A 24,802-nucleotide genomic window follows, 5' to 3' on the forward strand; every position below is an offset into this window, starting at 1 on the left:
GTGACTGTCCCCACAGCAGGAAAGGCTCTTCCCTTCTGTCTGTGATGAACCTCTTGTGTTTCAATTCATGCTTGATCTATCATCCTCCTACCAGGCTCCACTGTGACAAGCCTGCCTCCTCTTTTCGATCATTTCACTGATGGCTTTGGGATTGACTCTAGCACTCCAAAGTCAATTACTCTACAGACTCAGCAGGCCCTGCTCCTGCACCCGTTATCCAGCCTCACTGGTCAGTGCTGCTCTGAGCTTACTCTGCTTCAGTCAATGCTTCCCTGGGCTGGGGTGCCAAAACTGTTCATGATGTCTATCACAGGTAATAATCACTTCACTCAAAGGCTGGTAAGACTCCTGTTCCTACACCTCAGGAGGTTGCCAGCCCTGCTACCCTGGTGTAAGGCTGGTTTCTGCTCTGCTCACTGTTTGCCAGGACCCCTGGCTCTCCTCTGAGAACTGCTCCCCAACTAGGCAGACCTCAACCTCTGTGAAGAATTTGAGCTCTTCTTACAAGAAGCAGATCATAAAGACATCATAGTCCCTGGACTTGTCCATGTTACCTGTGTCCAGAAGATGAGGCTGCCTTCAGCTATCCTGCTGAAGAGTAGTTTCTTTGAGTACTCAGCAACTTGCCATTCTTTGAAGCACAAGCATGATTTAATAAAAACAAAGACTCCTCTTAATAACCCTGAGTGAAATGTTCTATGCTGAGAGTCAGTTCCAATCTAGGGAGTTTTTTTTTCACCTTTTTCCTCTTCTTGAGCAGGATGTTGTTGAGAAAGCCTTTGACAATCCAGGAGATGTATCTGAGTCTTAAACAGCAGCTACTCAGTGTGATTGTGTATTTGCTCCAACATAATAAGAAATTCTCCTTTGCATCCACCTGTTCCTGATGTGGGTTGGAAGTGACACTGCATGTGCTGCTTCTTTATCTGAAAGATTCTCTGGTAAAAAAATCTTCCCCTAACTTCTGACTGAGGAACCATCATAGAGTCATAGAATGGTCTGGGCTGGAAGGGACCTCCAGAGGTCATCTAATCCAACCTCCCCTGCAGTCAGCAGGGACATCCTCAACTAGACCAGGTGCATGCTTAATTGAACCAGTGTATTATGTTGAACAAATTTCACTTCAGTAGTGTTAAAGCAGTGTGTTAACTAGAGTTTATCAAACTGGAGGTTTAATGCACTGTAATTAATTGTATTAATGCTTTAATTTAAAAAAAATAAGCATACAAGGCTGAGAATGGGCTTGATGTGTTTTGTGGCATTGCTATGTGTTTTGTTTGGTTGTTTTGTGTTCTGTGTTTTTTGTGTTTATGTGCATGGATTTTTTTTGTGTTTTGCCTTGTTTGGGTTTTTTTTGTTTGGTTTGGTTTGGTTTTGGTTTCCTTTTAACACTTTCGTGTTACAGTTGTCCTGCTATAGCATTAGCAATTGGCTTTTCCCATCAGAAAAGCCCCACATATTGTCATGGAACCAGATAGTGAAGCTGATGTGCTGTGCTTTATCTTTGTGTGAATGGACATGTTTCTAGCTACAATCTTGTCATGGTAGGCCTGAATATGCCAAAATAGGCTTATACAAATCATGGATTGCCCAGGAATATTTTTCTGCTCTTCCTCCTTCTATTTTGGGGTGAAGCAACTGCAGGAAAGAGGACAAAGAAACTGGAGCCACTGAGTCTAAGGACTCTGGCCTGCCCAGGCTTGTTTACATCCTGTGGTAAACAAGATACGCATGGTTAGTTTGTGCTTGCCTTGTGCAAGGCCTATGCTGTTCCCAAATGCAGGTAAAGCAAGCCTGTGGTTTCACCTAATACGGTCAAGCTTGGGTAACTGCCATTCTGATTGGCTAATCTACATTCAAAGGCCCCTTAGTCACAGGCTGTATTGATGAAAAGAGTTGAGCAGGTAAACACAATGTGCTCTGACCTGTATTTGTGCCTGCTGTTGCTGCTGCTGCTATTGCTTTTTGTTCCTGCCACTATACTGCCTTACTGCCCTATTGCATCTTGCTGTGCTATGCTAAGCTATAAGCTAGCTCTTCCACAAAGTAACAAACTCTGATGCTCCGAGTTTGTTTGCCTGGAAACTCCACTGCCTCGAGTTTACCAGGAACAGGCTCTAAATGCCTCCACCAGTCAACCTGCATAGCCAATGTGACATTGTGCTAAGACTGCACATTGCAAGATATCCTGCCTGTACCTGAAAGTATCCTACCAGGACGAGGAGCGCTGGATACGCAGATCGTCCAGAGGACCAGGTCAGAGATAGTCTGCCTCCTTTCCCCAGCACTCTGAGGCCTGGGAAGAATCAAGTCTCAGCACCTGACAAGACAGTAACAGAATTCTCTGAAAGCATTTGGGTACTGCCTGATGCTGTAGCTAGCTCCACAAGTCAGGAGATAATATTTTGCGAGTAAATGCTTAAAGCCTCTTGTAATTCACCATAGCCTTCTGCCATCAGCAGAAAGGTGCTCCTTGAGTCTATGTAGTGCACAAGTGGTATATGACCGCAAGTGGTGTAGTAGCTGCAGGAACTTTCTCTTCCAGTTCAGTTGAGTTCAATTAATGTTTATATAGTTTTGCTAGTTCCTTCTAGATCTAGTTATTCCTCTGTAGAGTGTTTCCATGACCATATGAAGAAACAATTATTATTAAAATTAGTGGGGGGGGGGGGGCAGACTCCTGAATATCAAAATTAATAAACAATATTAACTTTTGAAAATATAATTTCACATTAATTAATTACTTCTCCATTACAAATCTGTGTGTAGGGTAGGAACACAGAGTTAATATCTTTGATGGGCAGCAGAAGCACTACAGCCTCACAGAGAATAAATGTTTAAATAGCTCAATAAGACCTTGTTTTCTACTGTTAGTTGTCCTATGGTTTGCCTAGTCCAGCTATAGGTGACTCCACTATTAGTGGCAGATTTATAAATAGTTCAATAGAATCAAAATGTATTTCCTTAGTTACATTTTCTGTTTCATCTTTGTAACTGTCACACTCACATTTTATACCATGCATAGACCCTTTCTTTGATTTTTATCCCTTTTGTATACTATGCTATTTTCTTTGCTAAAACTATTATTTAATTGTAATGATGTGACCAGAAGTACTACTTGAATCAACAACAGATTTCATAACAGAGGTGTCCTCTTGTAGTTCTGATTTCACATAGATACTGAAATTATTCCATGCAAGACATATTTGATATTTTACTTATGCATGATCCAGCTTTCGAGCTGCAAGAAAAGGCAAATTGTAACAACAATTTGCATCTTTCATAGCACTAGGAGATATAAAGCTAGGAATGGGAGGATCCAGGGGTTTTTTTCATTCTCTTATATTGTCATTTTTGCTCTCAAAGTTTCTATCCACTTGCCTCCAGCCAGCTGGGAAGCAGTGCTCTGTCTCCAGGTAGATCTCGGCTTTGAGTGCTTTGAAGGTCAAGAATAATCACGGAGCTGGAAACTGAAAAGAAAAACACCATTTGGCAATAAATAGACCTGACATGATGTAATTATTTTAAATAAGAATTAAGTCCTAATTATCAGGGACAGCTGATTGAAAAATAGACAAGCTTTTGTTGCCACTTTCCTGGACATCTGCAGAAGGAACTCCATCAGCTCTGAGTTTCAGGACTGCATCCAAGGCCAGACTTGCTGCCCATACGCACAGCGAGTTGGAAAGGCTTGCCCTGGAGGTTGCTTTCCAGAGCCTGTGCACTGGGATGGCTGAAGCTAACCTGCCAGACACAGGCTTCACAGTCAGAGGTGAAGTTAGCTGCTGAGTGTCCAGCTGTAAAGCCTAGCATTAATGCGGCAGTGGTCATGCAAAGCCACAGCAGAGGTACAGTGAGCAAACTGCTGTGAGACAAGGCAATCTTGATTGAGCCAAAGTGGAAGAGGTTCAGAACCAGTCAGGACTTGCCAGTTTTCATCAGTGTGCCAGCTGGCCTTCTATGCAGATAAGGCCATCGAGGTTTTCTGCTATGGGACTGCTGTAAAGACCTGCAAATGTGAATCAAATTAAGTGTTTTGGTTTTTTTTTTTCTTTGTAGAGAAAAAGGAGATTTGCCTTTCTGGTCTGTGTTTCTGTGCCACACCTCCTGCATGGTCACTGGTTAACTCAATCAACTGCTCAGTGCTTCAGTGCAAGCCATCTGTAACATAAGCATCATGATACTTAACTCTCTCTGAGGGCCATTTACTTAATTAAATTGCTGAGATATTCAGGTAAAAGATACTTTAAACAAGTAGTTCTGTACAGCAGAAGTAATGGAGCTTGGTTTCCAATGGCTTTGTCTTGCGGTCCATTGCCAGCTCTGATTGAAACTTTCCCCCTGGGCTAGGACTTCATGAGGGTTTATTTTCTCTTTCTAATTCTCCAGAATTCACAGGTGTTCAATAAGAGGTAAACTTGGCCTTTCGTGTAGAAAGGGATCCCGGGGGATGTTTCTTGGATGTCTCTTTTCTGCCCAGCTGCTTGAGTTTTTTAAGGATTTTTCTGTGTTACTGCAGCTGTAAAACTTGGTATATGTCAGCTGGCAGATTCAAGTGGTGCAGTGGGAGGGGAGACTTGCAGACACTCACCTGCAAACTCACAGGGCAGCTTGCCAAAGCCTCGCTTGCTTTGCAAGGCATGTGGAAACCAGAGCATGATAGTGCATATTGCATAGAAATGATGGAGGAGCTCAGACAGGCAGTGAGGTTCTAAGGTCTAACTGGGGCACTCTTCAAAGGAGGAGCTGTGAGCAAGGCTTCTAAATCACTTGGATGCTTTGCTTTTCTGCTTCAGTGCCCTAGGGATGCCTATATCCTTTTCTCCTTTATAATCATTCCCTTTGCATTTGGACACATTCACAGACTCATAGAAACATCCAGGTTGGAAAAGACCCTCAGGATCCCCAGGTCCAACCTATAAGCCTACTCTACAAGATTCACCTTAAAGCACATCCCTAAGCACCACATCCAAATGAACCTTAAACTCATCCAGGGTCAGCAACTCAACCACCTCCTTGGGCAGCTCATTCCAGTGCCATTCCTGTAAGGAATGTGTGCTTTGTGTATTTTCCTCAGAATTTAAGGTTAGGGAGAGCCTGTTAAAACCAGCTAGCTGATCACTGATCTCTTGTGTTGATAGGTCTGCTGCATAGGTCTCCCTTTGCTGTTATTCCTTCCTGCTGACAGGCTGCCCAACTGGATGAGTTTTGTAGGATTTCTCAACTGTTAAGCTTTTGTGCCCGCTACCTTCTGGGACTCCCACAGACGAGAGATAGTGCACATGCACCTTGGCACCCTACTTAAAATTACACTGGTGGGTACATTGCAAGTCTGAGAGAGCAGCTGGACAATCCCTTCGTGCAAAGAAGGGTCTGAAGATACAGGGCTTGACATCAGAATCATGGAATATGGAGAAAATATCTAGTGGTTTTAATGCCAATCTGTGTGGCTCTGCATGTGCTTAAATCCACACTCTGTAGGCAGTCCTCCTGCTGTGGTTAAACTTGTTAGTTACCAAGTCAGCTCAGGAGTTCACACCTTCCTCCTTGTTACAGTCAGAGTCTGGGTGAAGCACAGTGAGAAACTCCTCTGAGCTACATTTCTGTTTCATTGGGTGCTGCTCAGGTGAAGCTGGGAATAAATTGATTGTAGGGTATAAATGAAAGGTAACCTCTCTTGCTGGTGGAGGAATCTATGGGTATGGGAATTACACTGCAGAGTCTTTTGGGCTTGCAGCTGCAGAGAAAATGAGCAATGAATAGGCAGTTAATTGAAAGCTAAAGTAGCTATTTACTATCAGTATAGTCTTGCTTTTTCTTCTATGTGTAATCTGTGAGATCACTTGAAGTCAGCCTTTTTGACCCAACTTGTTTCCAATATTTGTTTTCCCTTTTCCATCTGAATTTATATGCCATGCTTGTCTGTGTGTTGAGGTTTTTTTTGTTTATTTGTTCTGTTTTTTAATGGCAGCTTCTTGCATTGTTGATCCTTGCTATTAATCTGCTGCTGTGCATCAGGAGTGGAAAAAAAGATTCGTTCAGTGAGCCATTTAAATTTCGCTCATCTTTGCTCAACAGCCACTTGCAACTTCAGAGAATAAGGATGCAAGAAGGATTACTTGGATAAAGAAAAGTTTACTCATCTGGGCAAAATGTATTTTTAAATTATTTTGTGATACCCTAGAATAAAAGGTTGATTCAGGAAAAGAGTTAAATATTTGTGAGATCTCGCTGGCTGAATAGGGCTACTTAAGTCTGCTTAAATTCTTTGCAAGGCTGAAGGTTTCATTCCTTGAAGGAATAATGTGGTTGCTTCTACTGACTGTGATGCTGCCTGGTAGTCTGTATCTCCTCAGCTTTTTCATGTTTAAATACAATGCCTAATGAGTATGTAGCATCAATGGTCTCAGTGAGAGAATCACATTGGCCAAATGTGTAGAACAAGAAATCATTTTACTGATAAGATGAAGCTTTTTTCATGTGAGAGATTATAGAAAACAGCATACTAACACTTTATTATTCTGATGATGTAGCTGCTGATGGCCTCTGACTCTAAAAGCTCCTTATAAGTTAAATCAGAATGTGGTTATTGAGCAGAAGCCCTGACAATTGATTTGTGTGGGTACAGTGTTGACAGTTTCTAAACACAGCCAGTGTAGGAACTACTTGGGATCAATTGCCAGTAGAGCTGGCTGGCACTTCTTTCATTCGTATTAAAATAATTGGCAGTATGTGGAAAGTTTTTTTATTGGCTTTTTGGTTGGTTGTTTGGGTTTTTTTTTCTCCAAAGGGTCAAAAGAACTGGTGGGGAGGACTGAGCTGAAATACAGCTTTCTTGCTGCTTACTCAGAAGCTTCACACCCCATACCCAATCTGTCTACAGATAGAAATTGAGGCCAAGAAGAGCCTTCCAGCTGAGCTGAGGGAGATGGAGGCAGGCAGGGCCATCTCCACAGAAATCTTTAAGTATGTTTAAAAGAGGTTGTGTAACTGAGAGGAAGAAATGGGTGCACTCTCCTTCCATCAGCCTGCTTGGATACCACTTGTCAGCTTCACTAGGCAGGCATTGGTTTGATTTTATTTATTTTTTTTCCCTGGAAGAAAATACCTTTTAGTCACAGAAGACAGAGGAAGAAGAGGATCTGAAAATTGTGTTTAGAAGCCTTGTTTTAAGAGTGTTTCCACCTGTAAATTATTCTAACACAAAATTTCCAACCAGGTAGTAATTTCCTTCAAATATTTGAAGAGCCATTGATCAAAAATGGTGTCTTAGGAAAGGCTTTTGCTTTAACGAGTCTCAGAGTACAAAATGAGGAAGTTTAAACAGCTCTTTAATTACTTAATATCTGGGCACATTCAGAAATGCCATAAATACAGCATAGACTTGCATTGGTATTTACACTGAAGAAGAGTCCAGGACTTGAAACAAGGACCCAGTGTGGTAAATGATAGACAAGGGGTGGTTTGTATTTTGAAGATGCTAATAGTTGTAAATAAAACCATGAAAGATGGAAAGGGTGGTGAGCTGGGTGGGAACTAATGGGGGCAGGGTGATTAAGATGTGCTGGGAACATGGCCCTGGCTATTGAGCTTGAGGAATCCTGAGTGATGCCCCAGGTAAGCAGAGAGGTGAAACAGCATGCCCAGATCACAATATCACAGTATTATCAGGATTGGAAGAGACCTCACAGATCATCAAGTACAACCCTTCACCACAGAGCTCAAGGCTAGACCATGGCACCAAGTGCCACGTCCAGTCTTGCCTTGAACAGCCCCAGGGACGGCGACTCCACCACCTCCCCAGGCAGCCCATTCCAGTGTCCAATGACTCTCTCAGTGAAGAACTTTCTCCTCACCTCGAGCCTAAATCTCCCCTGGCGCAGCCTGAGGCTGTGTCCTCTCGTTCTGGTGCTGGCCACCTGAGAGAAGAGAGCAACCTCCTCCTGGCCACAACCATCCTTCAGGTAGTTGTAGACAGCAATAAGGTCACCCCTGAGCCTCCTCTTCTCCAGGCTGAACAATCCCAGCTCCCTCAGCCTCTCCTCGTAGGGCTTGTGCTCGAGGTCTCTCACCAAAAGCTGGAAACCTGACAGCAAAAAAAAAGACAGAGATGGGCTGTTTAATGTAGTTCTAAAAACAGATCCAGGGATGTTTATGGTAGCAATTTCATTGCTTGGAAACACACACTTTTAGCTAAGCTTTGTGTAATATATGCAGCTGAGTCTCCAGGGAATAAAGCAGCAAGAATTATTTGGATTGCCTGCATGTATTTGTATTAGTCTTCGGAAGCTGAAGCTGCTTTTGTTTGTGTTGTTTTGATTAATTTCCTGGATTGAAGCTTCACATGAAAAATGTTGCAAACCATTTAAGGGACAGGCTTTTTTTTGGTAGAGGCAATTGGTTATTAAATCCCTTTGCTGCCTTAGAGCTGAGCCTCCCTTTGGCTCTGCGAGCTGGGCAGCTGGATTGTGGAGTTCCAGATTGCCCACCAAGTCTGGAAAGATGAATGGAGGAAAAAAAGTTTTCCTTGAAAACGAACTCAGTAACTCGGCAGAAAACTCTCTTTTCAGGCTCACTTGCAATGTTTCTGTCGTGGAAGCAGCAGAAACTGTTTTGTATTAATTGGAATTTGGTTGTACACAAAGTAGGACTGGCTGCATTTGGTGCTACTGATTACATCAGAGGATTAACCAGGAGCCTCAGAACAGGTCTCTGCTGTGCTCAGAGCTGTACATCTACCTAGATTTTTTTCCTCTTAATAAAGTAGCTTTTAAATCGATCATGTTAATGTAACTGCTGAACTTAGGTTTATGGAGAAATCCTGGTTTGAAAAGGGACATCTGAGTTGGTGATTCTGGGGAGATATAGCCCTGTGCCACTCTGGAGTGGTGCAGGTTATCTGCACATAATTTTATCATTGTGTTTAATTGCTCTGTGCTTCGAGAGAGCTTGCTCTGAGCTTTTGTCAGAAGAGCTGTGCATTTTTACATTTGCAGGTCAGATCTCTGGCTGTGACAGTGGCTGATTTGTTCTTTCTAGACAAACTAGTTTTACCTATGTGGTAAATTCTCTTGTCTTCCAGTCACCTTAATCAGAGGGTGGTTACCCTCAAAACCAGTGGACTTCTAGCAGTGGCAAAAAGACATCAACTGGTATATCTGCCCTAGGAGAGCAGACATTGACTTAGATATCTGTCCTTGAGCAGAGATTGCTCAAGCTGGAGGTCTTGGACTGCTCTGTGTTTCTTAGATGTTGCTTATGGGCTTGGTCTTTCCATGTTGATGAGTCCCATATTGTTCCTTTCAAATATGCTCTGAGTGGAGACCTCTTTCAGCAAGTGTCATGATCCTGCAGAGAAGCCTGTTGGCTGACTTCGCGACACCTCAGCCTCATGTATTGCAGCACAGAATTGCTGTTGCATAAACAGCTGGGTTCTGCTATAGGTGGAGTAGCTAATCTTACTGGGGTGGGGTGGGGAAAGGCCACAGATGTGCCTTGGAAACTTAACATAAAGCAATAGCTTTTAATAGGTGTCTGGCCTTGCCATGTAGTTTTGATTGCCAGATGGCCCACCACTCTGTCGTGTACTACTCATGTAACTGCTATGTAGGGCCTTGCACATAGGGAAGGAAAGTAAACTTGAAGGTTTATCTAATGGAACATAGTGTCAGGCAAATGTTTGAGCAGGTACATTGTCTTTATTGTGCCAGCTTGAGAGGGAGGCTAGAATGGTTCATCCTTCCCAAGACAGGGGAAAATAAGTGCTCTGCTCTATTATTACAACAAGTTCTCCTGGAAATTTGAAATGATGCAGCATTTTCTAAAGATAGGCACTTCTGGATGTAGTATACAAAATAATTAAAACCTTAGCCAGTGAAAGTGGAAAAAACCCCAAACCACTAATTATTCAGCACTGTTCTAAATAAAGAAATGAAGGTCAGCTGAGAGGAAGTGAAGGTCACTCATGGTAAAGATTCTTCTGCAAAGATTCTTCTGCAGTCTGCCCCAGAGCTCAAAATCACTTATTTTTTTAATATGCCTTTCCTCTCAAGGGTTCCAACTGAATGGAGCTTTACTGTTGTTCTCAGTGGACCTAGAATATAGTTACATATGTCAGATGACAGAATACAAGCTGCTTTGTCTCTGTGCCTCAGTTTTCTATCTACAACCCAGCCTTGAAGTATATTGGAAGCCCCAGTGGAGAGCTGTGTTTGGGAGCAGAACAGGGTGCTTATTTACTGTTTGTATCTTCATGTGAACTTAGCATTTGTAAAAGTGCCAGCTTGGTCAGCCTGGGCCTATGCAGGGACTGAATTGTACCCTTGGGAGAGAGAATCACTGCTAAGGTCCTGCAGGACTGATATCAGCTCTCATGACCTCCCACCTCAGGAGACACAGTACAGGTATCACCACTAGGGCAGTATCAGCAGGACTGGAGGCTCACTGGGAAACCCTGGAGGTATGTGCCATCCAAAGGTTAGCTTGAGCATCCAGTAGTCAATCAGATGTTAACCCATAAGGATGGTCCCTGCAAGCAAGGAGAACAGTTTAAGGAAGCAAGTGTATTTCATCATAAGGGCAGGAGCCAGGCTACTTGACCTTAGACCTCACACTGCAGAGCTCTGCTGGTGGGTGGCTGTGGAAGATGCCATCATATGGATCAGAATAAGCAACATTGCATCATCTTTGCCTCTCTCTGGATAACCATGCAAATTTGATACCAGTGCCATGGCCATTCCTGGCCTAAAGAGCTAGGGTTTAGACTAGATGTTAGGAAGATGTTCTTTGGAGAAGGAGTGATTGGCCATTGGAATGGGCTGCTGGGGAAGCGGTGGAGTCCTCATCCCTGAAACTGTTTAAAAAGAGACTGGATGTGGTACTTGGTGCCATGGTTTAGTTGATTAGATAATGCTGAGTGATAGATTGGACTTGATGATCTCGAAGGTCTTTTCCAACCTGCTTGATTCTGTGATTCTGTCAGTGATTTAGGATTTTGGTTTGAGAGTCTTCCATGTCAAAACCTTGTTTATTCAAGCTAGACTTTCAAAATGTTGATTCTAAGCTGCCACAAAATCCACCACTGTTGGTGAGGAGCTGGCAGATTTGGCCTTAGTTTTGTATTCTGTTCATGTGTGTTGCAGCATTAAAGGCTTGAATCGATGGAAGAGCTGAGGAGCAGAGGTTACTATTTCAGCTGTCTTGCAAATCTTTATCCAAAGCATGTAGTGTGGTGCTACAGAGCATTTCTGCTTGTTGTCGTCTCTTTTTTATCTGGAAAGTACAACCTACTCCATAAAGTGGTACCAACAAAACAAAAGCTCAGAAAATTTGCCTCTAACCATCACCTACTGAATGTGACAAATGATCTGCAGATGCTGCCTGTGATGTGTTCACTTTTCCTGTCCAAGATGGGATTTCAGCTGTGGCCATTTAAAAGGAAACCATGGCTGGCAATAGAACAGGAGCAGTCTGTACAGCCTCCAAAGGCTTCTGGCCTGCCCATGCCTTGCCATAGGGCTTTAAGTGTCACCACTCTTGCCCACATAGAGTCACCAAATGAAGTTTGGAACTGAAGGGATGCGTGACCCAGGTGTATGCAGCAGATGACGGGATTAAGGGGACATGCGCAGGGGGACAATCTGCAGAAGAAGGAAATCAGGGGATGTTTGGGCAGAAGGAGGAAGAATAAGCAGGGCAGATGGAATTTGAAAGGAAAGGATGAATTCAAATCCTGATATTTCTACAGATTAATAAGATTGTTTGCGCTGCCCATAAAGGGATGGTTTTATACTCCTTGGGGAGAGTCAGATTAGAGAACTGGAATAACTCCTCTAGATGATGAAAAACCACATACCAGGTAACCTGTCTCAGAGAGTTTGAATCCAGATGAGGTCAAGAAAAGCAGTGCAGTGTGCGTTGAGTGATGTGTTGTGGAGGAGAAATTAATTGATGTGAGATGATATTTTCCAAAATTAATACTGTTTATTAACTTTGCTATTCAGAACTCTGGCCACTTCCCACCACTAATTTTAATGATATTTTGGTTCTTACATGGTCATGGAAACATTCTATGGATAATACCTACATCTAGTAATGTACAGGGTTAACCCTCCTGGGGGAGTAACCTTGAGCCTGACCCTAGGTGGTCTTGACCCCTCCCAAGGGGTGGGTCTGAACACTACCAGGTGATGGTTAGCCCACTCCCCCTTCCTGTCTAAAGATCCATAAAAACAGGGGGACTTCCTGTTTCTCTCTCTGCGCTTCCTGCCTCCCTGCTTACCAGCATCACCATCCTGTTCCTCTTTGTTTTACCATGTGGCCATCACCCACGAGGCAGACAAAGCCATCACCATCAAAATCGGGCTGTATTTACACGTTTTGTATTTGTTTTCCCTTCCCTATACCTTTGTAACTTCCCTACCTCAGATACCTCTTTAAGTTATTGTTAAACTTTTTAACTTCCAAATCGAGTGAGATTTATTTATTTGGGTGTGCTTACCTTTTCTCTCTCTACATCTAATGCCTTTCTTTTGGGAAAGAAGGGGGAAGAGGGAAGGGCACTCTATAAAAATTGTTATTGGTTCTATCAAATTTATTTGAGTCTCTGGAAATTTAAATTAGAAGCGAGACAAGTAATAACCAGCAATATATATGAACAATAATTGAACTAGAAGAGAAGATTTCTGTGGTCAATATGCTGCTTGCTCAGTAGATGGACTCAAGGAGCTCTTTCTGCTCATGGCAGAAGGCAATGGAGAATTACAAAGAGGCGTTGAAGCATTTACTCACAAATTATTATTGCCCACTCAGGGGAATTGGCCACAGTCCAGACAGCGTCCAAACGCTTTCAGGAGACTCTGTCTTGTTGGACATTGAGATTTGAATCTTCCCAGGCTTCTGGGGAAAGAGGCAGACAATCTCTGACCTTGTGTCCTGGCTCTTCTAAGCAGGACTTTCAGGTGTAGAGGCAGGATGTCGTGCAGTCTCAGCATGATGTCATGCTGACTACACAGGCCAATTGTGTGCAAGCATCCAGGGTCTGCTCCTGGCAACTCGTGGCAGTGGAGTTTACCAGCAAACAATAAGGCAATAGGCAATTGCAGCAGGCAGCAGCAGAGCATGGCTGTGCACAGCAGAGAGAGCAGAGAACAGGGGAGCGGGCATGTTGTTTACCTGTGTATCTCCTTTTATCAGTGTGGGCCCTTTGGATACAGAATAGCCAATCAGGATGGCAGTTAGCCAAACCATACCGTATTAGACAAAGCCATAAGCTTGCTTTTCCCTAATTTGGGAAAAGCACAAGCCTTGCACTAGGCAGGTGTGTGTACCTTGTTTACCACAGGACCCTGGGCAGGCCAGACTCAGTGGCTACAGGTTCTTTTGTGTCCTTTTCCTGCGCTTGCCTCTCATAGAGCAGAAAAACATGCCTAGGCAAGGCAGGACATGTATTTTCGGCCTATCAGGACTATCACAACAAGATGTACCCAGGTCACCAGCAGAATTGTATGAATTCCTTTACTTCCTGGCTCTCCTATTCTGCACCCAGTCTGCTCTTGTGAAGCAACTGGTTGAATTCACCAGTGTAGCACTGAATGATTTTACTGAGCTCTGGCAAAAAAATAAATAAATCTATGTTGTTACTTAAAAAGAAAATAACAATCTTTCTTCTGAGAGTGTTCAAGCAGTCAATTATTGAAGATACAAACTGCCTGTCTGTTTAAAAAAACAATGCACTCCCCACTTCTGTTTTTTTGTATGGAAACCAAATAACAGTGTGGTACAAATCCAGCAGTGCTTCTCAGTAGGAAAGGGCAGCTCAGCATGAGATGCTGAATAATGTTAAACTGGAAAATTAAGAAGCCCAGAGAATGCATCAAATGTTAGACTTTTACTGGATAAAGAGTTATGTGGGGAAATGTGCATAAAGGTATTTGTGCATATTTCAAGAGTGCTGCTCAGTGAACGGTTCAGAACCAGGCAGGTCTGCCTCACTGTTGGAGCTGTAAGGAACTCAGCACAGTGATGGAGAGACCATGACTGGGTATTCAACAAAGCCATTTTTAACAGTGTTTTATTCTTTTATTGTATGTGAAAAATGCTAACTTTGCAAAGAAAAATCTAGTGCTTAATAAAAAGGGAGGGAGACTCCCACCCCCCATCTAGGAATAAATGCTCTCAAAATTAAAATTTCTGGTAAAAATGGCTCAATTTGAAAGGATACTGAAATGCCTCTTGGGCTTTTCTGTTATTTTGCCTCAAGTTCCCTTTCTCCTGAGGTCTGCAGTGCTTATGCTTAGGATGGGTTTGTGAGCTGGAGGGCTTCATCCATCTTGTACTGTACATGACTTTAACTCCATACATCACACTTCCCACCAACATTACATGGGGCTTATCTTGCTATGGCATTTAGCTATCTGGGAAGACCTAATAGCAGCATTCCAGTACCTGAAGGGGGCCTACAAGAAGGTTGGAAAGGGACTGTATACAAAAGCTTGTAATGATAGGATGAGGGGCAATGGTTTTAAAATAGAGAAGAGTAGATTTAGGTTGGGCATTAGGAGGAATTTCTTTACCATGTGAATAGTGGAACACTGGAACATGTTTTCCAGAAAGATGACCGAGGCCCCATCCCTGGAGATGAATTCAAGGTCAGGCTAGACAGGGCTCTGGGCAACCTGATCTAATGGAGGATGTCCCTGCTTACTGCAGGGGCTTGGTCTAGATGACCTTTGGAGGTCACTTCCAACCCAACTCATTCTATACAAAGAGAGCAGGATTGTAAAGTCAGCTCTTTGCCACAATGCTTCTATCAAATCAAATTACCAACAGCTATTTCCCCACAAAGATACCTGAAATTCGAGTGATAAATATTCTTTGAAATCTTGTCTTGATTGAAGGATATAAATTTTACTGTTGATGCTGATGGCAAGGTGATTTTCCCCTTGTTAGTCTGAAAGTATGTCAGAACATACTGCTTTCTCAAACAGACTCATACAAAACTCACAAAGATTATTGGAATGATTCTTGTCTCCTAATGAGCTGTAGATCCAGGCCTTCATTAGGTTAAGAGGATGAATGAAACATCGCTGAGTCTACTTCTCACTTGAAACTTTTTCTTGAAAAACAATAGAAAGTTCCTCACACTTCTACTTGGAAGAAGATGGACTCAACCCAGGCTACTACCTTAGATTCATCATTGGTGATATGTGCTAAATTCTTGGTTGTAGGTCTAAATGACCTTTGATTATGGTAAGATTTTTTTTCCCCAGCTTTAATTAAATATAGATAGAAGATCTTCCTTAGTAATTATTCCTTGGAGGAATTATTTTAGGGTGGACTACATTTCATAAGATATGTTTCTAAAGGAGTCATTCTTGGCAGAGACAGGTGGGATGGGAGCAAAGTGGGACAAAAAGTAATGCAATAATTTGGTAATAAAAAGTTATGTTTAATTTCCAGAGTTACTGTGTTCTTAGCTGCTGCTGAGTTAGATGTTGCTGAATGAAATATTTGCACAAAGCACTCAGGTTTCACAAGCTTCTACATTAGTTCTGCTGCACGCAAGGTCCCTGTTTGGATTTGTTCTTTGCATTGTGATTGTGGTCTAGGCTTTGCAGATAATAGAGTCAGATACCTCCTTCCAGGAGTGTGTAGTGTTCAGAAAAAAAAAATACAAAGATGCACCTTCACTGAGGCTGGGCAAGAAGATGAGTTTGTGCAGTGTTCTGGGTTGTCATAGCTAGATTGCAGTGAGTATCCAAGTTTATGTGAAAGCAGGCTTATTGTTGTCATTCTCTGTTGTAGTATGGATAACACAGAGGCAGTGCTGTGATCTTTTCTGAAGTAAAAGATGGAACAGAAGTATAGGAAAATCAAACAGACTAGGCTTTGACAGGGAAACTTGTAGCCAAATAGAGAACTGAGGCAATTTCTCCAGAATCTGTAGTCTATAACTTAAATCAGGACTGGCTTCTCTTTCTATTGTTTCTCAAAGTGTCTTCATTCTTTTTTCTGTCTTCTGCAAATGTTTGTGTGTGCTAGTTTGAAGCAAGCTGGAATGTTTTGGTGAAAAGAACTAGATAATGGGCTGTGAAAAGGAAAACAATGGTTGTGTCTCCTTCTCTCACAGTCCTGCTGAGAGTTCTGGGAACAAGAAGTAAACATTAGATAACATTCTCCATTTTGTCACTCACTCTGCTTTTTGCTTCACACCGAACCACATCTCTTTAACCATCATATTTTTTTTGGCTTTCCCAACGTGGGGCTAAATTAAAACAAAATAGGTGGTTTGGATCTTATCCGCCCCCCCCCCCCCACTTTTGTAATTGCCCCAGCTAACTCAGAAGTGACTCCAGGAGTATAAATGAAGCTATTTATTTACAGCAGCATAATATACAAGCAGATATTTACAATATATACAGTTATATACAGAAATATACAAAGGATAAACAATACAGAAGCACAACTCCCCTCCCAGAAACCTGAGTCCCCAGGAAGGGTTCTCAAACCACCCCAACACCTCCCCTACCCCTCTCAACCTTACCCCAAATCCTGAGAAAAGAAAAAGAGGTGCAGCCAAGAGGTTAAGAAGGAAGGTTAGTGGCAGTGAGGTTAAAGAGATGTGGCTCGGTGTGAAGCAAAAAGCAGAGTGAGTGACAAAATGGAGAATGTTATCTAATGTTTACTTCTTGTTCCCAGAACACTCAGCGGGACTGTGAGAGAAGGAGACACAACCATTGTTTTCCTTTTCACAGCCCATTATCTAGTTCTTTTCACCAAAACATTCCAGCTTGCTTCAAACTAGCACAATCCACCCCATGTCTACTTCGCTCAGAGTATCGCTGAGAATTATCCAATCTAATCTAAACCACTATTTACAATAAAACAGTATATACAAGTTCAGTTAACACTTCAATCAGATGTAGGTGATTCAAAAGCTCAGAACAGGGACTTCTCACAGATGAGACGAGAACAGGGACTCTCAGGTGACGTTTGGTTCGTGCTCGCGTACTGTAGATTCTCTCGTAGATTCTTCCAGTGTTGGACGCCGATAGTACCTATAACAGAAAACTCCTAACAGCTTGTATTATAGACTCTGAATTTAAACTCTCTCAGCTAAGGTTAGATTTCTCTGTGGAATACACTGGATTTCACCATTCTCCTGCATTACCCAGTATGTATGACCAGGACCTTCAGCAGAAACCACCCCTCGGACAGGTTTCCCTTTGCCCGAAGGAGAAAATACCCAAACAGTTTTCCCTAACAGATTCTTTTCACGTACAACAGGAACTTTATCACCGTCTACTGTTTGGACTAAATCTGATTGTGCAGGTCCTGCTCTGTTTACTGAACTTCTACTATTTACCAACCAAGTAGCTTGTGCTAAATGTTTGTCCCAGTTTTTCAGAGTTCCACCCCCCATGGCTTTTAGGGTGGTTTTCAGCAAACCATTGTAGCATTCAATCTTCCCTGAAGCTGGTGCATAGTAGGGTATGTGATAGATCCATTCAATACCATGCTCTTTGGCCTAGTTTTTCACAAGATTGTTCTTGAAATGAGTACCATTGTCTGACTCGATTCTCTCTGGAGTTCCATGTCTCCACACGATCTGTCTCTCCAAGCCAACAATGGTGTTACGTGCAGTAGCACGTGGAACTGGATAAGTTTCCAGCCATTCAGTGCTGGCTTCTACCATCGTCAGCACATACTGCTTGCCAGAACGAGATCGAGGTAAAGTGATGTAGTCAATCTGCCAGGCTTCACCATACTTGTACTTTGACCATCTCTCACCATACCATAAGGGCTTGATTCGCTTAGCCTGCTTAATAACAGCACAAATATCACAGTCATAGATGACTTGGGTGATAGCGTCCATGGACAAGTCAATCGACCTATCGCGAGCCCATCGGTATGTTGCATCTCTGCCTTGATGTCCAGATGAGTCTTGGGCCCACCGAGCTAAGAACAGTTCACCTCGGTGTTTCCAATCAAGGTCGATGTCAAGGTCAGAGTTAGTATCGACTTGAGAAATCTTAGCAGCTTGGTCTGCCTTCTGGTTGTGTTGATGTTCCTCAGTAGCTCTGCTCTTAGGCATGTGTGTGTCTACGTGCGTCACTGTGGATACTTCTCCGTGACACATATGGTCACACATCTGTCCAACAGGACGCTGTTTTCGCTTGGGTTTAAGTTTATGCTGATATTCAAAGCAAGCCATTTCTTCTTGGCCTTTTATCTCTCTTGGCATAGAACAATGTTCACCTTCATCATAAAGAGCAATTAATAAGTCCACATAGCTCCCTGAAAAGCCTGAAGTAAATGTAGTTGTCCTTGTTATCTTGATTACAAAGCTAACGCTATATAAAAACTTTCTAGTTGAGGTAATGAGACCTTAATACCACTCTGTGCTGTTAGTTGCTGATGTAAGAGATAACCTTGTAAGAGATGCATCTTGCTAACTTCAGTGGGAATTGGGAATTCTCAAACGTAGCTTGTATATGTTGACATTTCATTGACTGAATTGTCCAAGGCTGCAAGAAAGGCAAGTTGAGATCCAATCCAGAAGAGTCTGTTTCCTTGTCCTGTGCTGGGCTCTTGCTCTTTTTTTGCCTCAAAATTTTATTGATCTTAAAGTACTGTTGTTGCCAGACTGAACTGTGTATTTAAGGTGCAGTCTTCTGCTGATGTACAACTGGTTTTGAGTTTCAGATAGCGTGGGGGCTTCTGGCTGAAGTAGTAAACCTGTGACAAGGAAACCTGTCAAGTGTAACTACCAGGTATAGGTATGCAGAGGTGGTTCTGTAATGAAAAAGTTCTAGCAGGTTTTTTTGTTTGTTTGTTTAGAAATATTTCATTTAACGTTTAATACCAGTCTGTATTCAACTGGGAGATGTAAGATATTGCTAGCTCCAGGCTGGATGTGGAATCTGTTACAGACACTGTGCTAGCAGATATATGAGAGAGCTCTTTGGAGCTGCTTGTCTTTCTACGTTGAATGTAACAGGAGTTCGCACAATGGGTTCAGACCGGACAATGAGCATTTAGAGAACTAAAATGATCTCAGATGAATTCTGTCTTGAGGAACAAGTAGAATCTACTGTGAAAAATGAATAGTGATTTATACACTTAAATGGCCTAAGATCTCTGTGTCTACATAGATCATTCCTGAACTGCTGGAAATGGACTGGTACCAGTGATTCTGTTAACCCTGAATTTTGCATGCTCTTTAATTTATCCCTGAACTTAAAAGGATGCAGGAGACTTCTTTCTTAGAATCTGCAGGTGTGATTTCCATCATGTAGATAGCACTTTCCCATGTGCCAATTTGATCTGGAAACTGAAGATAATGCTTTCATACTTGCACAAAAAGCTCATGAGCATTTAGAAGCCTGTGCAGTCTGCAGACCTGTTCTTGCCACATCTCTATTGACAAGGGAGATCTACTTCCATTTGGACCAACTGCTTCAAAGGTTTTTATTCACATAATGGAGAGGTGAGGAAAATCAACTGCTTGAAAGATGGGAAGTTTGACTTCACCCTTTGATCAAGAAACCAAAAGGCCACCCAGTCACCATCACATTTATATACTTGGAGATCTTTCTGTAGCAGAGTCCTTAGATCACCCACTTACATGCAGAGTTAGAGGAGAGGGGTCATCAAAGATCTATGATCTTACTGAGGTTTTCTGTTCCTGCTTTCATTACTGAGGCTGACAGCAGTTCAGGAGCAGGCTAGAAATGGTACTTTTCCAGCCTTCCATAACACTACCATGTAAAGGTAAGCATTACAGATACTTGATATGCTTGGCACTTGTTATGAATAAGCAGTACTGCTTTTTTTTTTATAAAAGCAAATCCATGCATGAGCTGACCTGTGACAGACTTGCTTGATAATTGAATCAAAAAATCTTCGCTGCTAAAAAAACTGGAGCTGTTCATAAACCTTGTCACAAAGTGTCAAAACAAACGAAAAGCCAAAAGCTTGCTGGGAGAACCCTGCTGTTTACTCTGTTAGTACCTGGCTCCCTAGGAAAAATATGCTCCAGGTAAGGTTTTTTTTAGTGCAGTACTAATAAGAGACTTAAAGTATTCTGTGTGTTTGAAAAAGAAAATAAAAAAAAGAAAGATACAGTTCAGTGCTTCAAATACAAATTCTAATATGTTTAAAAATTAACTTTGTGATGACGCCTCTCTGCATAACTTTTCATCTTAAAAGTCCAGCCTTCACTGCTTGAAATAATACTTCATCCACTAGTCAGAATTTACATGGTAAATTAAACCTGACATTGGGTCAAAACTCATCGCCCTGAACTGGTAAATATTTCAGATTTGAATTCTTGTATTTCTAGAAATAACAATTGTAATGCATCTTACACTGCTGTAGCATGGTTTCATGAATGAATTGTAATGAGCTATACAAGTAAAATATACCCTTGTGCTGAGCTGTAATGACATCTTCAGGGAGTTTCTCACTTTAGCTGTATTAATTTATAAACAAAACATAGAGGAGACTTTGGAGTTGTTTATGTAGGTATGAGTATGGAGGCACACCACAGGACACACCTGTCTGATAAAAGGAACTCGGGCCAAGTTCTTGTTTCTGCGTGGTTACAATTTGAAGGAGACATGGCTACTTGCTGAATGCATTTCAAGCTCTCAGAAAGAGCTGGTCTGCTCAAATGGTGGAAAAAGTGGATGGAGATCACCTCAGGGAAGGCACATGACAACTGTTTTGACTAGAAATACTTGATCTGTCCAACCAAGTGCTTCACTTTCCAGTGTTGCTCCATCTGCTTAGTTCCAAAGCAGAAAGATAAGTACCACGGAGGAGCTTTCAACAGTGCCAGGGGAACCATTTTAAGCAAAGCAATATCTCTTTTTTCCTTCCCTGTCAACCTAAATTCACTGTGTACTTGGAAGACCAAATTAAATTCACTGTCAGTAGATTCTCCTTCTGTAGTAAGGGTTAGGAAGAGTTTGTGGAGTTTGTAGTTATGTTCGTGCTAATTGCCAAAATGTCTTCTATGCAAATCTGCTTGCAGGATGTAAGGAAGAAGTGAATGAAGTGGTGGTGCCCATGTGAATTGAGGCGTACAAAGTTGTAAGTCATATTATCACAACCACGAGTTTACTGTGAAAGCCACCAGAACTCTAAGACTATCCTGAACCTTCAGGGTTTTGGGTATTTTCAGATATGCAGGAAGACTACCTGCCTGAACGTGAGCCAGCAGTGTGCCCAGGTGGCCAAGAGAGCCAGTGGCATCCTGGCCTGCATCAGGAATGGTGTGGTCAGCAGGAGCAGGGAGGTCATTCTGCCCCTGTACTCTGCACTGGTTAGACCACACCTTGAGTACTGTGTTCAGTTCTGGGCCCCCCAGTTTAGGAAGGACATTGAGATGCTTGAGCATGTCCAGAGAAGGGCGACGAGGCTGGGGAGAGGCCTTGAACAGAAGCCCTGTGAGGAGAGGCTGAGGGAGCTGGGATTGTTCAGCCTGGAGAAGAGGAGGCTCAGGGGTGACCTTATTGCTGTCTACAACTACCTGAGGAGTGGTTGTGGCCAGGTGGAGGTTGCTCTCTTCTCTCAGGTGGCCAGCGCCAGAACAAGAGGACACAGCCTCAGGCTGTGCCAGGGGAAATTTAGGCTGGAGGTGAGGAGAAAGTTCTTCACTGAGAGAGTCATTGGACACTGGAATGGGCTGCCCGGGGAGGTGGTGGAGTCACCGTCCCTGGGGCCGTTCAAGGCAAGACTGGACGTGGCACTTGGTGCCATGGTCTAGCCTTGCGCTCTGTGGTAAAGGGTTGGACTTGATGATCTGTGAGGTCTCTTCCAACCTTGGTGATACTGTGATACTGTGTGACTAGCTTCTGCTCTCTTCTCCTGGTGAAACGGGATTATGCTGACACCAGCCACTTTTATATCATGATCACAAACATAAGTCTTTTCACCTTAGTGCTGAAAGTACTTGTAGGGTAAGGGAAATTAAGGGTTAATTGGTGTAACCATAAAGAGGAGCCCTCCAGAGGCTAGAGAGTCCCAGGATACTTTTATCTGTTACTCTGTTCTGTGATCCTGCATCTCTCTACTTGAGGGTCAGTTGTCACTCTCTTTGTCCCTGCTCTCCGCCTGGGACATGTGTGCCCTTCTCTGAGGTTTGTCGGGGAGAAGCCTTCTCCTGGCCTTGGCTGGCAGCTGCACCACTGGGCCTGTTCAAGCCTGTGGTAGGCCTGGGTCTAGTGCTGGGGCAGTTTGGCCTGCTCCTGGGCCTGCCGAGGCTGCGTGGAGTGAGGTTTTGGGAAGGCTCTGGAAGGTTTTTGGCCGGGTAGGTCTGGGTGAAGAATCAAACCTAACTTGTGAGTGAATTCCTTTGACTTGAGTACCTTTTGTGCAGATATGTAAATAGAATTTCCATGCAAAGTTCCCATCCAGTATGGAGTGCTTCTTGTTTAACTCCTTTGGAAGGGGCAGAGTTCCTTTTCCGTGCTGTCGCAGCTGGTGGCTCAAGCCTAGAACACAGGCAGTTTTCCACACGTCTCTGACCACAAGCAGCTCTCCTAGGCTGGCTGTATTGAGCCTAGGCTAATTCCTTTGGCTAAGAAATGCTCTCCAGTGTGTGGAAAATGCCTGGGAAAAGGGAGTATTGTTCTGGGGAATTGCTGCTGTCTTCTTTCAAGGTACCATCAAAACAAAGTCTGCGTTTGACGTTTTCTATCGAAAGAGCTCTCTTAAGTTGCTACTGGGATTTGTTTACAAAGATGTCTTAACAGACTGCTCCAGAGCTTCTGCTTCTGACTGAAATGCTGCTCCAAAACCGCTCCTTTGCTGGTGTGGCAGTAAGCTGGCAGTCCAAAAAGAAACAGTTCAGCATGGATTATGTGTGAGATGTTTCACAGCATATGCCATTGGAGGTGGGGAGAAAATATCCTGAACATGCTTCATCTTTCCAATGATTACTTTTGTTAGTCTCAGAGGCATGTAGCCTACAACTACCTGAAGGGGCATTGTAGCCAGGTGGGGAGTGGCCTCTTCTCCCAGGTAACCAGCAATAGAACAAGGGGACACAGTCTCAAGTTGTGCCAGGGTAGGTATAGGCTGGATGTTAGGAAGAAGTTCTTCACAGAGAGAGTGATTTCCCATTGGAATGGGCTGCCCAGGGAGGTGGTGGAGGCACCGTCCCTGGAGGTGTTCAAGAACAGACTGGATGAGGCACTTAGTGCCATGGTCTAGTTGATTGGATAGGGCTGGGAGATAGATTGGCCTGGATTATCTTGGAGGTCTCTTCCAACCTGGTTGATTCTATGATTCTATGAAAGAACTGCTGTATGTTAACATGTCTGTAGCAGCATTGCACTTTCTAGCAGTACTGAGGCACAGCTTTGGCTTTGTATGCTGGAGTAGAGTGTCTCTTTACAAATGGCATTATGCCAAAAGAAATGTTTACCGGGAAGAGAAATGCTGGGAATGATAGCTTTTCCATTTTGGGTTAGAAATTTGTAGCTTCATTTTAATTTCTCAAAAGCAAAGACTGTGGAAGCACAGAAGGAAATACCTCAAAGTTGTGTGACCTTCAGGAGGTAAGAGCACCTGCCCTATGCAAGCCTGGTCCTTTTCAAGTCTTAATTTAGGTGTGCAGCCAGAGTTGCTGAAGATTTTTGAAGCTTGAACTGTGCAAATGTGGCTTCTGTGATGAGGGACTTGGTGCCACGGTCTAGATAACTGGATAGGGCTGGGTTGGACTGGATGATCTTGGAGGTCTCTTCCAGCCTGGTTGATTCTATGATTCATACCATAGTAACCACTCCAGCGCTTGCTTTAGTCAAGAAGAAAAAAAAAAAAAAAGAGGGGAAGACAAAGTGATCCCTTCTGTTCTCAAATGGATGCTGAGTAGAGCTTGCAGGGTGCTCTATTGTTGAAATACAGGGTCTGAATTCATACCAGCTAGCAGCAGTTATCTTTTGGGTGACACTAACTACAGCAGCTTCCAAGGGCTTGATCAGCAGAGGTGAGGGTAGGAGGAATAATGTGTCTGGCAGTGTTTTTTCTACTCAGGATTTCCACCTGAAACATGCATAGGTTTTAACAAAAAAGGTCAGATCCAGTGTATTTATTATTGGAGTCAAGCAAGAATGTATTATGCCCTTAGTGAAATCTGTTAGCTGGATCACACTGTATCCATGTCTTCTTTCCAAACAGCTTTGACTTCCCTGTTTGGTTTTTTTTTTTTCCCTTCTTTATTTTTCCCTCTCTCCTTTTCCCCCTTTTTCTTCAACTGACAGTTCTGTCCACCAATTCTGTAATTACTGTCTATCATTTTAAGTGATGGGCTAAAGGCCAATATTTAAGGTCAGGGCCGTGAACACCTAACTTCCCTTGAGAGTTGAACAGGTTGAGTAGGAAGAATATTGATTCACTGGGTTATAGCAAGGAAAAAATCAGGAGGTTTTTTTAAATTGCTTTTGCCCTAATAGCATCCAACTATCTCTACTTGAGGAAAATGAATGAAAGAGCATATCATATCTTATATGAATCAGGTATTAAAACATAAGTTAGAAACTTTGAAAAAGCAGCCCAGTGGCTAGCTGCAGATGGCTGGGAGTGTGTTTTAGCTAGAGTTAAACTTGATTTATAGAAAAAAGTCTGGAAACATAGAAAATGCAAAAATGAGTGAATTTGACCCTTAATTTAGAGTGGAAACTGATTTACTTCATGCCTACTGTAGTGGATCCACATTCTAAGCAGGAGTATAGAAGTAAAAGTAGAATTCACCATTTTACCTAAAAAATGTAGGGTCTATTTCATCTAAAGGGAG

The 24,802-nt window shown here is 42.8% G+C and overlaps 1 protein-coding gene across 5 annotated transcripts in view; it reads left to right on the plus strand.

The window, feature by feature from the left end:
- Positions 1–24,802, plus strand: part of SORCS1 (sortilin related VPS10 domain containing receptor 1) — a 425,391-nt gene that overhangs the window by 120,521 nt on the left and 280,068 nt on the right. The window lies entirely within an intron of this gene.

Source organism: Pogoniulus pusillus, chromosome 6, assembly GCF_015220805.1.
Source record: "Pogoniulus pusillus isolate bPogPus1 chromosome 6, bPogPus1.pri, whole genome shotgun sequence".
NCBI classification, from domain to species: Eukaryota; Metazoa; Chordata; class Aves; order Piciformes; family Lybiidae; genus Pogoniulus; species Pogoniulus pusillus.